General features: G+C 40.0%; 1 protein-coding gene across 1 annotated transcript in view; it reads left to right on the forward strand.

The window, feature by feature from the left end:
* The first annotated feature begins 7,028 nt into the window (after positions 1–7,028).
* RICTOR (RPTOR independent companion of MTOR complex 2) overlaps positions 7,029–15,634 on the forward strand; it is a 75,397-nt gene continuing 66,791 nt past the window's right edge. Inside the window, exons 1-2 of the mRNA XM_058823270.1 lie at positions 7,029–7,076; positions 7,227–7,274. The gene's annotated coding sequence lies outside the window, so the exon portion shown is untranslated. The remainder of the gene's footprint in view (positions 7,077–7,226; positions 7,275–15,634) is intronic.

Genomic DNA, 15,634 nt, shown 5'->3' on the forward strand with positions numbered 1-15,634 from the left:
AAGGGACATACTGCCAAGCTCCCTTCCCTTCTCCTGAGTCTCAGCTTCTTCCATGTTCTCCTGCCTTGGACAATGTTGTCACACACCTTCCAGCTCACGCAGGTAAGCCCAGTTTCTTCTTTTGTATTGATCCAAAGAAAATGTATATTTGATTTTCATTACCTCCTTTCAATGCCTGACATGCTCTCTGTACATTTTTTTACTCAATTACTTCCTGTTCCCCATAATTATTCCTCTTTTCCTTGAACGTCTGACCATGGCAATCTGTTCTTTGCTTTGCTGCTTCCTTGTTCCTTTCTCTTTTCATCCTCATAAACTGTTCCCCTACTTCTTCATTCCTGCCCCTGGCACTTTCATTTTTATTCCATTTTTAAAAGCTGCTCTGTTTAAATGCCTTTTTTTTTTGTGCAAGATTCCTAACTCTGTGGGTGACACCAGTAGAGGTTTAATGACTCAACAGGCACTAAGGAGACTTATAATTCTTGTATTTTGAGTTCTAGGCTGTTTATCCCAGCATTTAAAATCAGATCAAACATAACTTCCTCTGCCCTCAATAGTTATGTGAGTTTTCTTTAGTACTCAAGTTGGGATGCTATATATAACTAAATCTTACAGCTGACAGCTTAAACTTTAAAAAAATTCTTTTCTCTCCTATCTTTTTTTTTCTGCATCTGTATTCATATTAAGATACTTGCTACTGGCCATGTAAGAGACTGAAGCGTGCTCTAATGGCAGCCACTGGTTGCTGAGAATCTCCAATATCCAAATATTTTAGTATTCATACCAAGATGTATGTCAGCATTGCTGTTGAAAGGTTAGCCAGTGTTTGTCAGCCAGCGCCCAAAGAAAATATTAATGGACTTCTTCACTTTTTAAGAAAAGACTATGAGTAACAAAAATAGATTCTGCTGCCACATAGATTTTGTATCAATGGATGATAAATTATCCTTACATTGAGTTTCAGCACTGTTACTGGAGTTTATTTGGACAGAAACAGCAGCTGTGTTTTGTTAAATTTTTTCCTCAGGTGTAATTATTATGCCAACCATACACAAACTAAACACCTGCTGCTTTTCACAGCTTCAATAGGATTATACACTGTGGAATGCTGGGAAAAATCTCACATGAACGGATGCCTAAGTGTAAGGCTGTACTAATTAACAATCTAGTTAGCAACCTGCCCTGTTAATCAGGAAGATTTGTTGCAGCACTTGACCTTCTGTTATTTTGCCACTGATTGTTACTGCTTTAGTACAATACTTACTGCTGCTCTTTCTTAATTTTCTGCTATGCACAGTATATTCATTTTTTAAATATTTTCCATTATGGGGTACTGAGGAAATATTAACACTAGAAACAACTGCAATCAATTCTGATTTTTGTTAATAGATTTTATTTCTTTCTTTATTCAAGGGCACTATCTTTGTGAATTAATTTAGATTATGATGGTTTCCAAAATCAGAGCAATTTTAGAAAAAAAAAAAAGAAATTTCCTGAGCTAAAAAATTTGTCAGGTATTGGAGGGCTGTTTATAGCAAATCACATTACTTTTGCCAACTACATTACTGGTACTAAAAATAGAGCCTACAGAACTCATTTTCCATAGCAATATAAGTAGAACAACACCTAGTTAATTGTATTTGAAAAGGTTAGCATAGGAATATATTAAGAATACAGCATGCAAGCCAGAAGAGCACTCACGTCCCAAAAAGCAAGCCCAGTAGCAACTGCAAATTGCCTATTTATTTTTCTCCAAGCTTTTTGGCGAACGTGAGACCAAAATGGTCAAATCAAAAACATCTAACATATGGATCAAAAGTTCAGCAAAAAAAGTTATTCGCATCCACTTAAATGCAGTATTTATCACTAAGGTCTTCCTGGCTTGACTTACTCTCTGCACTGTGCCAGTCTGGGCAGTTTGGCAACCCACACCTTGTCTGTAACCAGATGCAGCACATAGCTGCATCCATACTACACCCATACATCATTCAAAACTCTGCCAGGAAACATCCCTGGGCCCTGGACCTTGATGGCCTTTGCTGTCAGATTGCCTGAATCAGACAGTTTTGGCTCAAGACCAGTGCAAGGCTGTCCAAAGAACTCCCAGCTCATCTTTTCAGGATATCCATGCCACTACTTCCCTCCCCAGGTGACCCCATGAGCAAGATGGATTCCCAAGGGAGCAGATGCATGTAAAATGCAACATCCCTGCTTTCACATTGCAATTCTGTTTAATGACCTCTGCCCTTCCCAATACCCCAGATTCTGCTAGGGTTTCAACCCAGTTCTGGCCACACTGAATTTTTCTCAGATCCTCTAGTAGAACTCACAGCAAAAAGACTCTGTTCCCTGGAATCAGGTGAATTTACATGCAGGAGAAAGGACCTTCCCTGTTTCTGCTTGTTCCTGTATTACGGGGACATAGAACCAATTCTCAAGAATAGAACATTAAAGGACTTTGATTTATGTAGATTAAGCTGCAGCTAATGGGGTCACCTTTTTCCCCTTGTTTCCTTCCTCACATCCTCTAAAGAGGATACCTTTTCAATCTTGCAGCACAGTCCTCTCCTAAGCACGTCATTCTGTTGCACAACAGGCACACAAGCCCAGAGCTGCAGGTGCATCCTCCCACACACTGCTCTGTATCTGGTTGGAGATGTCATTCATTGTCACACTTGTACCACTTTATGCCACCTGTGAAGCACAGGGAGGTCTGAGAATTCCAGTGCATGGCTGCCCAGGGGTCGGGCATTGTGCAGGTCTGCTCCAGCACCTGTGTTTCGCTTCAGAATGACCACTGGTTCTTCAGAGCTGCCAATAATTTAATTTGATACTGTACATTTGTCCGGCTGCTAAAAAAGTGCTGATGAGCTGGATTTGATTTGACTGAAACAGTGGAACTTCTAAACCAAAAATCTACCAGGACCCATTCTTAGACAGAACTGTTTAGGTTGGAAAAGACATCTAAGATCATTGAGTCCAACTGTTAACCCAGCATTGCCAAGTCCACCACTAGAGCAGCCCCTAAACACCACATCTATACAGCTCTTAAACACCTCCAGGAATGGTGATTCCCTGGGCAGCCTGTTGATAATAAATAATAAATAATGCTTGACCAACTTTCCAGTGAAAAAATCTTTCCTATTATCCAGTCTAAACTTCCCCTGCTGAAACTTGAGGCCATTTCCTCTTGTCCTATTGCTTGGGAGAAGAGACTGACCCCCACCTTGCTATATACAATCCCTGTCAGGCACCTGTAGAGACCTATAAAGTCTCTCCTGAGCCTCCTTTTCTCCAAATTAACATCCTCAGCTCCCTCAGCTGCTCCTCATAGGACTCCAGACCCTTCCCTAGCTCCATTGCCCTTCTCTGGACTCACTCAAGTACCTCAGTGTCTGTCTTGACCTGATTCTGAGCTGCTGCTCAGACAGACATTTTCACAGCCTGAGTTTTTTTTTTTTTTTTATTCTACATAAGAAAAATCAGGTCAAATTATTTTTGTAATATTATATGGACAAACCAATATCAGATAAGCTTCTGAGATACTTCATTCAGTGATGGTTTCTTTATACTTTTCTTTTTTATACCTGCATACTCTTAGCTGCAGAGAACAGAGCTCATGTTTCATCAAGTCCTGTGCAGTTTGATGGGCTTCATGTCAAGAGTAAGACTAAACAAATAGAGTGATTACAAAAACTCTTGCTAACAGTATAGAAACAGCAAAAAAGGGATGATTGTTTTAACCTTTTGATCCTGCTCACTAGATTTTCTTCTCTTTCTGTTTGTCCCATTGTCATTCAGTATTTATCATTTATTTATAGCTAATTTTATGATATTGCAAATTAAGGAAGAGTATTGCAAGTACATTTTCATAAGATAAAATGCTCTTCAGCTACAAATCACAAAAGCTCAATTAAATTCAGTAAGTTAACTTCTTGTCTGCATAGTTTGATTCAAGTTTATGGATTTTATTCTACATTTATACAATGGACAGGCTGGAGCTGGTGTACATGGCACATCCATGTTCATTTCCATGGAGTTTAAATTATTCAAGACAGTTAAGGTTCTGGCACTAGCTTTCTTTAATTGTGCCCAAACAAGTCAAAAGCTTTCCTTTTTGATCTTTATTTTAGATTTTAATTCTTGAATATCTATAGCTCACATCGTAGTATCTTCTACATTATACGGCATATCCCTGTTCAGTGTGTAAAAAGGCTGCCCCACACAAGGGGGCAAAAGCAAAAATTTTGTGACTGGGAAAGGAAAGAAAAAAGCAGTTTCTTTGTGAGTCCTTTGCATGCATGCACAGAAATGAGACTCAAGTTTTAGAAGCCCCTTTCCAGTCCTTGAACATGTAGAAATGTTTTAACCTGGTTTCAACACCAACCTGCCTCTGCGCACCTCCAGGTGACACTAGAGGATTGTTATGGTCTCATATGTCATGCTTTGCAGTTGGGAAAGGAAATACACCAGCAGCTCACAGGAAATTCACAGTGTGTCCCTGTGACTCCTTTTGGAGAGTTACTGAACTACATAGAGAACTAAACTGCATACTTTCACATAAAGTTATAAAGGAAGAATTAAATTGAAGCATTCTGATTCCCCATTTGGCCACTAATATATCTTTTCTTTGATTTGATTTATAGTGATTTGATGTATTGTGTTTTAGACAATAAATGAACAACAAAAAAATAAACATAAGAGGCTGCCATACACTGGGTCAGCTGTAATTTGTGACACACAAGCCAAGTGAAAAAGTTAATTTTCTCCTTGGTATTAATTTTCGCCCTCCAAAAGGGACAAAGAGATTTTTTTTCCCCTCCATATTTCTCCCCTTCTGCACACTCAGGAGCAACAGCGCTGATGAAAGTGTGTAGACAATTTGACAGGTAAAGAAACTTTATAATTTAAAATAAACTTTTGTGATTCTTTCCCCACAGTTGAGTGAAGACTAGAACTTAGGAAAAGCTCCAAAACAGATCCAAAAATGTCCTCTGCTCTTGTAGAGTGAGAACTCCTCATGCTACTGCTGACCACAACATTTTAAGGCCCTGACTTTCCTTGCAGCGTTATGTATGGGGCTGTTGGGTTTTTTTTGTTTGTTTGTTTGTTATTTTTGTGGGGATCTAAGTGGTAGTTAAGGTTAATGCATTCTCACTCTTTTCCATTTCTCCATAATGAAAAATTAAAACCCTAATGTTCTTTTTCCTATTTTTTTTACAATTGTGGCAAATATTAATTTTACCTCAAATTTCTTTTAACACAGCCTTGTGGATTAGCTCTTATAACTGACATTATAACATTCTTTTATGTGTCATTATCAGAGACAACCTCAATTTTGCCTGCAGAATCCAAATATAATTAGTGGGAAAAAGACACAGGAAACTCAAGCCCCCCAAAATAAATGTAATATTTTGATTATTAAAGGCTATCTGCTGGAAAAGATCCACAAAAGAGTACTCTGGGATTTAAAAACTACTCCTTTCTTGTTCTCCCTTGTTGAAATATAATGTTTGGGCTCTCTTGAAGTACCTCATGTCTTCCAGTCTGTATCTCTTAGGAAAGAAGCAAGTGGTGAATGGCAGCAGCATTTAGCATGAGTGTCCAAAGCACTCAGGGGGATAGAGATTACAAGTCCAAATCAAATACAGACTGGACCAATATTTAGTGGTGAGTCAAAGTTATGTGAAAATAATTACACAACAGCAGAATTTGTAGTAAATACTACCACCAGCAGCAGTTAATTTGGCATTTTCAGGAGGTCAAGCTGAACATGAAACCCTAAAGGACAGCCCTGAGGCACATTGATGAACCTGCTCAAAGAGGTTTGACCTGTTCCTGTGTTATAACAGATGAGATTTTACTGTTTAGAGCTCCTAATTTTCAGAATCTTTGGTTCCTCCAAAACATTAGTTTCATATTTAACATATTTTAAAATCATCATGCAGAAGTTTTTGAAAATCATATTTTAAATTAAGTATACTTGATATAATTATATTATAACAAGATTCTTCTATGTCTGGCATTAACTGATATGCCAAAAAGCTTTTTCACTCTGTCTTAGCAAACAATTATTTTACTCTCCTAAATCAGTATTATTTTAGAAGTGCACCAGTAAGTGTTCAAATTTTGGGATGAAACTTAACATTCATGAACACTCAAAACCCCCAGATTTTTATAAGTAATGCTGGATCTGAATTGAAAGACCGCAAGAGAGGAGGGAAAATTCAGAGTAGAAAATAATTGACTAGAAAACAGGAAAAAAGTTACCTAAGCTTCTGAAGGTAGTTTTACACAGCTGGCTATTAACACATTTCAACTTTATAATTATTTGGTGGATTTGGTTTAGAGAATTTGGGATGTCAGAGTGCAAGGATTTGTCCGTGGCAGTCCATAACATAACGGCGTGATGTGGGGTGCTATTAGCTAATTTAAACTTCTCCCTGAAGAGGAGCCAGTCCGTCAGTGAAGGGTTTCTGGCCATGGAACTTCTTTACCACACTGGGGTTTTTTGTTTGTTTTTCTGTATTTTTTTAATTGCATTTATTTTATTAACTAAGTTTCACAACTGTAAAAGCAGTAAGCAGATCAGCACTTGAGCCTAAAGTGAGACCCGCTGCGCACAAACTGAACAAGCGACGAAAAGCTGTTCCTTTTTTCCTGTTTTTAATTACTTCACGCTTTAAAAAAGAAGAAAACATCCGGCGTACAAAGCCCACGGTCACGCCGCACCCACGTGAATTATCACCTCATCACAAGGCCGAGAAACCGGGCGGGCAAGCCCCGAAAGAAAGAAACAAACAAAGAAACAAACAAAAATACAGCAAAAACAAAACCACAAACAAACAAAAACAGAAAAAAGGGGAAAAGGAGGGACCGCGGTTGCCAGGCCGCTGCCGCGCCCGCCCCGCCCCCGCCGTGAGGGGGGAGGTGCCGGGGGGGGGCGCCCTCCGCGTCGGCGGCTCCGCGCGCCTCCCCTCGCGAGAGCGGGCGAGGTTTCCGGTGTTGTGGCTGCGGGGCCGCAAACATGGCGGCGACGCTCCGCGCTCGCTCGCTGAGGCACCTCCGCATCCGAGGTGAGGAGCGTCCCGCGGGCCGCCCCGCCGCCGCCCGCACCGCCGCGGTGCCCGCCGGCGCCCCCCGCTCCCCTCCTCCCTTTCTCTTCCCTGTCCCCGGCTTCTTCCTCGCCGCCCGTCTAACGCGCTTCTCTCCCCCCGTCCCCGCAGGTCGGAACGACAGCGGCGAGGAGAACGTGTCCCTCGATCTCAGCCGAGGTACGGGCGGGGCGGGGGGGCCGCCCGAGCCTCGCTGCGCCCGAGGCGGGCGGGGGGCGCGGCGGAGCGGAGCGGCCTGGCGGTGCCGTGGGGCGGGCGCGGGGCCCGGGGCCGCCGCCGGGGGCTGAGCGGAGCCGCCCGCGGGTGGGAGCCGCTCCTCGGGCACCGCGGGGCCGCGCCGGGGCCGTGCCCGGGCAGCTGCGGGGCCGCGGGGCTCCCCGGCGTGCGCGCTGAGGCTGCTCGGCCGCCTCTGGGGCTGCCCTTGAAGCCCCTGTTGCTCGCAGACGGGATTGTGCTCAATGGCCGAGCCTCGGGCCGATGGTGCCGTGCGCCTCCGAGCAGCACCTCGGCAGCGGCGGCTGCTCCTGACTCCATCCCTCCTTCGTGTGTCCCTGCGTGTCCTAGGCCGGCTGGCCACCCCGTTTGCCGTGAGCCTCTTGCTCCCAGACCAGCGGCCACTCATGTCCCCTTTGCTTGTTAAATTGCTCCAAACATCCTCCACTGCTCTCAGATCTGTGTCTGGGGTTGGGGGGGGGGTGGTTAAGAGGAAGGAAGCATCGCTGATATCTGCTACACACTAAGAACTTTTGCCTCAGACGAGCAGGTACTCGTTCCCTACTCATACGTATAGGGTACAAAATGTGATCTTGCCTGGCTGAGTACTGAAGTAAGGGTTAGACTCTCCCAAAGAGACTGGTAAAATTCAAAAAGCAAACTGGAATGCTACTGCTGTAGAAGTGGTGATATTTCGTAGGACAGAGGATCCTGGTCTGGGGAGGGAATGAAGTTGATGCTGGTGTGTAGCTGTTCTGCTTCAGGAAGGAGATCCAGGATGACTATTATGCTGAATAGATCCATTTTATGGGGAAGTAGGCAGGGAAATGACAGAATCAATGAGATAAAAGTGGCCTGTGAAATGGAAAGGAAGTAAAAATACCAGCAGTAGAAGTACTGTTTTCATCTTGGAATTGTTTATACTGCATTATACTTTCTCTAATTCTCTTTTCCCACAAAGTAAGCTGTGTTTAGAATTATTTTATTAAGCAATTTTATTGTGGGCTGCAAGTTATCTCTGTGTATACATATCATATTTACAAGTGTGTTTTAATAACCGGGAAAACTGCTGGGGTTTCCTCAGTTTAAAAAATAGACTCTTCTCATTCTATCTCCCAGTGGACATGATTGTTTTAGAGAAATGCTGTCTTTAAAAATTAAAACATGTGAAGCTTTCATCAGCAAAACATGCAATGAAGGCCTTAACAGTTTAAGCACATGACAAAGTTATTGCTGTAAGCAATGTTGCCTATTTATGAAACTTGCAGAATTGGGATTTTAATGAATGGGTCTAATTTTTTTTTTTTTTTAATGTTCTTTAGTATACTGAAGTATTTTGAGGTGAAAGTGCAATACACAAAATTTAAATGCTGGAGTGGTAGTTTTGAGATGTGATGTGTTTGAAATCTTCTAATCAGAATTTGATAGGTAACTGTACTTGTGATATTGATTCTTACCATGAGGTGTTTCAGCTGCCTTCTGATTCCAAACCATATTTTTAATATGTGTTTTCTTTCTTTTTTAATTAGAAAAGTTATTTTGCACTGTGTCAATAGATCTTCTATCCAATAGTAAATCATTGGAGAAATCGAATAAGAAGCTACTTTAAATTTAGATGTTAGAAACCCAACGGTTTTGGTTTTTTTTGTTAGACTACAGCTGACTGATCAGCAATCGTATAGCACCGTATATCTGTGTCGATATTAACTGCAGTTTAAAGGGGAAACAAAAGTAAGAAGCTTAAAAGTCTCAGCAAGACATTAGATGAGCTAGATGATAACTTGATTTCCATGGTGAACACAACAAGTATTTGTTTTTCCAGCTGTTACAATAGTTATGTAAGCAATTATTTTAAATATTTTGTTACCCTAATTTGGTACTGATAGCACAATGTTTTGGTTCACTGTGTTGTGCAGATCACATAGTTTTCCACAGGGCTCACGTTTGCATTAGCTTAAAAGAATGTTCTAATGTTTTTTGTTTCCTGGTACAACTGAACTTTGTGTTGATTAATGTGAAATATCTGATTTGGGCAAAGTAGAGAATCACCATAAACAGAGCCTCAGCCATATGCTTCTAGTTACAGGGGCCTCTTTGTTGCAAACACAAGAAATTATATTGGCACTGCCTTATTTTGAGTAGTTTCCTGTTAGTAATGGCATGACAGCCTACAGGTTAGACCTTTACTCGTCCATACCTGTGACTACACTTTCCATGCAGGAGGCCGGTGCTGTTACAAAGAATTTCAAAACAAATAGTAGATGTGGGAAGAGCACTCCAGTTTGTGCTACTCTGAGTTCTGCTTCTTCATGGCTTTTTGAGCAGTAAGGCGTGAGGACGGCCTTGCTGCTTGCAGTGGTCTGCATTTGTGTTTGTGTTTGGTTTGCTCTTTTCTCTGGTCCTGTGGTTAAAGTTGCTCATGTTTTCGCAGAAGTCACCAAGCTTTTTACAGATTTTTACAATGGCTGCTATACTAGGTTTACTTTTTGGAGCTTCTTGTTACTTTGCCTTTTTAAAAATGGTACATTATGTTTATGAAAGCCATTTTGCATGATGGTGGGTGCTGCATTTTGTGTGTTTGTGTAGGTATGTGTGAGCTTTCTGTTTACACTTATTAGCCTGGTTGAAGATGATAATGTAAATAAGTATGTGGTTTGCTTTTTCTGTGTTTTTTTTTTTTACTTTTTTGTAGGTCAGGGTTGGTTTTTTGGGGGTTCTTTGTGTGTTCTTTTGTTTGTTTCGGGTCGGGTTTTTTTGGTTTTGTTTGTGTTGTTGTCATTTGGTTGGTTGGTTTTTAGGTTTTTTTTTATTTATTTTATTTCTGAGCCACTAATCCCTGCCCATCTTCTAAGGGAATTCAGATAGATCTTTTTTAAGAAAACCACTTTGCTGAAGGGTTGATCAACTCTGGAAAAATTGTCCCCAGGATAAACATTTGTGTGTATAATGTTGGTATAGTAAGAAAAAATGGCACAGACATGGGGTAGACTCATTGCTTTTGTCTAGTTAAATTGTATGTCATGTATTCTGTTGATTACAAAATCGCAATTAATAATTGGGATTTGGAACACTCATGTTTAGGCCTTGTGTTATATTACCTGCTCAGAATAGAACAGAAAAGGAAAAAGAGGACAGACTCACCACCAGTACAACTCCCACTGCAGTCATCTGGAAGGAATTAGCAGTGGGATGAGAGAGATTGGTTTAATTAGACTGCTGAAATCAAGCTTGTAACTTCCAAAGGCCAGAAATGACAATTGGAGGTATCAGCCAGATTAGTACATTTGGTAGGAGTTTTTCCACTGACTTTGGCCATGGTTGTGTATATAACATAATAAAAACATTGTGCACCTCTTCTTTGTTTCTGACTGCTTTGCAGACATTTGAAGTTGAAGCACAGAAGCACATACACCTGCTGGAGCTCTGGGCACTGTTAAAGGCGCGTGTAATCCACACTTAATGTGCTCCTGAGTTTTTGTAGGGAGGTTGGACTATGTGACCTTGAAAGGTCCTTTTCAACCCAAGCCATTCTGTGCTTCTTTGCTCACCCTGTAACTGAATCACCTTGAACTGCTGGGCGACCAACACCTCTTCCTTTGTTGTAATTTTGGCTGTTGTTCTTGGATCTTGAAGGCCTAAGTAGTTTGGAACTTGGCTAGTTGAGAGCAGTCTCATGGTTTATTATCTGTCCTCAGGCTCATCTTCCTTCAAGGGGTCCCTATTTTCTTGGAATCCTGTAGCTCAGAGATTGCCCTGGCTATTAGGAACTTTTCAGAGCTTGTTTGCTTGCTGGTGCAGGGGGGCCAGCTGCTTACTGAAGTTGAGTAGAGTGCTGTCTGTGTGTGTATGTGTTAATTTCCTCCTTTCTGAGGGTAGCCAGTCTTCATTTGCTGACAGTGTACTCTTTAAACAACTGTAATGTACCTATCTCAAGCATTAGTGCTTTCATTTATTATTAAAAAACATGCATTACAAGATTCTACTTTGGTTTATCACCTTTTCTTGTACAACCAATTCTGTTTTGTAGAGATTTTGTAGATGTCGAGTCTTCTAACTAACACAGGACATATATGAACAAAGCAGCAGCTGAGAAAACTAGTTGTTGTTTTTTTTCCCTGAGACTGGTATCACAAAATTGACTAGTGTTATATGAGAAAATACTATTCCCTTTTTTGCCTTCATTTTTTCCTGTCATTTAGGTAATAATAAAACATAAAGGAGTTCCATTTAACTTCATGAGGTCTAAGTGGTGTTACTTTTCTTACTGTGCTTCCATAATTTTAAACCATGTAGTATTTGAGTCCATGTTCCCACATGGTATATCATAATGCGTTGCATGCAGGGCAAACATCTCGGGATGCTATTTGCAGTTTACAGCCCACAGAAATGTCAGGCATTTTTAAGGGTTATTTGTGGGATAGTTAAAGAAGGCTGGATGAATTTTGTTTCCAAAATCAGCTTGAGATTTGATGACCATACTGTTTCCAGCTTTCTTCATCAGTGTGGAAGAAGCAGGGAGGAAAAGAGCACACATCTGATACTGGAATCTTGAGTAGTGGGGGAAGCAGAAAATAACCCTTTTGTATTGCTTGCAGCGTGGCAGCAGGGAAACCGCTGCAGAGATGGCAGCTGGTGCATACTTTGGATGGCTCAGAGGCAGTTCTTCCACGCTAATGGCAAGTCTGTTGCAGAAAGCCTTTAGGTGGTTCTTCCTGTACTTGGGGGAAACGTAGCCTGGCTTGAAATCCTGGAGAAGTGGGGCTCCACCACACCAGAGAAACAATGTTTTTAAAATAGCCAGATAATCAGAATGTGTGGGTACCTTTCACCCTCACTTTGCAGTATGCCATTATTTTCATGGGTAGCTATAGCAGGATGTTGTGCTTGAGCAGGTCACGCAGAGCAATAGGTGTTTTTTTGCTCCCCTTGTTTGTGAATCTGTAACAGAAACTGTAACAGTCATAAGAAGATAATTAGTAACATTTTTGTTCGGTCTCCTGAGGCACAAAGTATGCAACAATGGGGCGAAAACCGTTGGAGAGACCTCTTTGCTGACTGAGAAATGTTAATGCTGCATTACTTTTGTATTTGGAGTTTTTTATTATATAGGAGGAGCAAAGGGAAAGTGATCAATGATGGTGGCCTGCCAACTTTTCTGGCAGTGTCTAAGTTTTCAATAGGTTTTAAAAGTAAGAGAGTTAATGTGCTGAATACATGCACTTCAGCATTAAGTCATACACTCAACTGTCCTGTCTGCACTTGTGCTTGCACTTGTGCTTTAGTTTACTGTTGTTTCAGAATTGTGTAGTGCATTGTCCCAGTTAGATTAATAACACAATTGTACCTTTGGCTTTGCTTCCTAAGCATTTGCTTTTATAATCTTAAGTATCCTCAGAACTACTAAGATGGTGTGTGCTTAAAATATTTCCACTTTCCATTTCTTCAAAACAAGAACCACATTTTTTAATGAAAGAAAAATTTCAACAAAAGACCACTTTAAAATCTTATGGCTTGCTTGTTTATTGTTAAGTTTTCTGTAGGATTTGGGTATGTCTTTGAATATCTGCACTTATGTCTGTCTTTAAAGTTTTTGAGTACAGCACCTCTAAATTTCTTTTTGTGTGTGGATTCTTTGTTCTAGCTGTTGTGGTCAGAGAATAAAACGACTGTTCTAAGATCTTGTACTTTCTATTACAAGAGATTATTCTGTGATTGGGATCACTATACCGATCCAAACACCTTCATAGATGTTTAAGCAATGCCGTGTTTCCACGACTTTCTTCAACACACTTCCTTCCTCCCTGAGTGCTGAGTATCAAACTCTCCTGCTGCATTCTTGATATATTTGAAACTTTGTCATAAATGTTACTCATGGTTGTTTTGTTGCTTCCCAGCATCTCCCACTTAGAGGTTAGAGCAGTGCTTAGTTTCAGCATTTTTTTCTGTTAGAGCCTATCCAGTGTAGATGCCATCTAAAGGAACTGATCCCTCATCATAAACACAGTCAGCAAGGAAGCTGTGTCAGCCGTCTCCTGTCCATAAAGAAATGCATCACTTGCCCAAGCTGATGACCTTATCAGTTACCTGACAATCTCAGAAGTTTTACCCTAATAACATAGAAGAGATGCTAACATCAGGTACAGTTACTTTTCTTTAAAGTAGGAAGAAGTGAAATTGCCATAGTTAAAATTGCAGTTTTCCTATTCTTAATATCCATACAAACTCTGACACTGCAGAAAGGAGCATTGCTCAAGAGCTTTACAGGACAGCTTAAGTGATGTTGAAATGACAACTAACTTGGGGGAATGTACTGAAAAATCATGTAAGTTTTTCTTAATTTTTATACTAACAGAACCTCGTTCTGAGATTTCTTTTTTTCAAACAGTAAATGGCACAAGTCATCTACTTTTAATACTTACTACTTTCTTGCGACTAAGACAAGAAGATGTGTCTTGAGGCTTAGATAACTACACAAAAGATCGGGTAAAGTAAGAAGTTTGCTTTTCTTTGGAAGTGTTTTACCTGTATGCAGTTTACCTGTATGCAGGCAGGCAGATGCTTGCACAATAGTGCAGGTGAATTCACACACTGAGCAGTGCTCCTGTGCATTGTTCTGTTACAGAAGGGTAGGTGACATAACAGTACTACAGAAGTGCTGGCTGGTATTTGTCAATTTTTTAACTGGAGCACTTGTAAATGTGACAATAAAATGTATCTGTTCTAGTTTGAGAGTCTGTAATGTTGGTATATTTGTATATGTTGCAGAATTTTTTTTTTTTAATTTGCCTATCGTCTGGTGTGGTGATGGAAAATTTTGGAAGCAAAACTTCAGAACACGATTAGTGAAAAATGCATTCATCAAATCTTTGCATCTGATGTAAAGGAGGAACACTGATAAAGATGCATAAATGAGACAGTGTAGTAAAAAAAACCCCAAACCAAACACAAAATCCAATCCCAAAAAGCAAATAAAAAATACTTAGTTATATTTTTTAGTTATGTTACTGAAGTTTACTAGGACATACTTGATAGCATTCTCGCTGTCTCTAGTGGCCTGCATAAGTTTGTGTAAATAAATATAAAATGGAAATCTCTTCACCTGAATTCTACTTGAGCAGCAATAGCCTTTGAATCAATGTTGTTCGTTAAAAAATTAACCTGAGTGATAGCCTTTATGAGCGTTTTCTTAGAAGGGGAGATTTTTTTCCTAAATCTACTGGTTTTGTTCTTCCCCAGACTTTTCTAAGCTCATTTTAGTTCAAATGCTACCTACTGCTATGGGTTTGGGTACACCTGAAAATTGGCTCAGCTGGATGCTCCTGCAACATTTCAGAAATACAGTTTTAAGTTTATTTATTTATTTATTTATTTGCTTGTTTAGTAGAGCTGTGTTTAATTGTCTGAGATGCAAAATGAAAGTTTTTAATTCTGTTTCAGTTGGAAAAATGGTTAGAGAACATAATTTCATGCTGTTTATAAATTATACTTTCAGTAACCATTTAAGTCCAAGAGAGAAAAAGGGTTGCAAAATAGTAAAGATGACTGTTACTTGCCATCTTTTAAAGGACTCCTGTGAGTTAGCAGTTTGGCTGACATGAAGTAAGTACATCTCTGTCTCCTATTTGCATAAGTGTTCATTGTGAAATTAACTACTTCTGTTGATTTGGGAACTACAGAATGATTGGTAGGAGATATTTATACTTAGAGTTAAGGTGTTTAAAGCAAAACAATATGACCTTGACTTATGGAAAAATACACAGTAATTGTAAGAGTAACAAGGAATTATTAAATTAATCTCTTCATGTAAAGGTGTGTGGTGAACAGCACAGGGATTTTGTTTGTTTTTTTTAGCTGCATAGAAGATTGATTTCCTGCTTGAAGTGTACATAGACTATAAATTAATACATATATTTAAAAATAATTACTTCATAAAAATGGAGGACTATCAAGAGCAGCTGTTGCCTAGAAATTGCTTATTTAAAAACAAATTATTAAATCTGTAAGTAATCTTATTCCTTTGTTACCTCCTGAGCATCAGTGAAGTCAGAATTCAGTTTGAGCAACCTCATATCTGGAGAATTTAGAATGTGTTCATCTCCTTCTTTATGCAAACCATATGTGTGTGTCATGGGTAGACTTCTGGGTTTTTTCATGAAGTACAAAAAAATGAAGTAGAAAAATTCTTACTGTTTCTATAAATGTGGCATTTGCAGCACAGTTTTTAGCTTAGCCTGTTACTTCAGCTGGATAGGTTTTTCTAAGTTGAGATTGACCAATAGATTAGGTGTTTTCTGTCTTCAGAGAAT

The sequence above is a fragment of the Ammospiza caudacuta genome, chromosome Z (assembly GCF_027887145.1).
Source record: "Ammospiza caudacuta isolate bAmmCau1 chromosome Z, bAmmCau1.pri, whole genome shotgun sequence".
NCBI lineage: Eukaryota > Metazoa > Chordata > Aves > Passeriformes > Passerellidae > Ammospiza > Ammospiza caudacuta.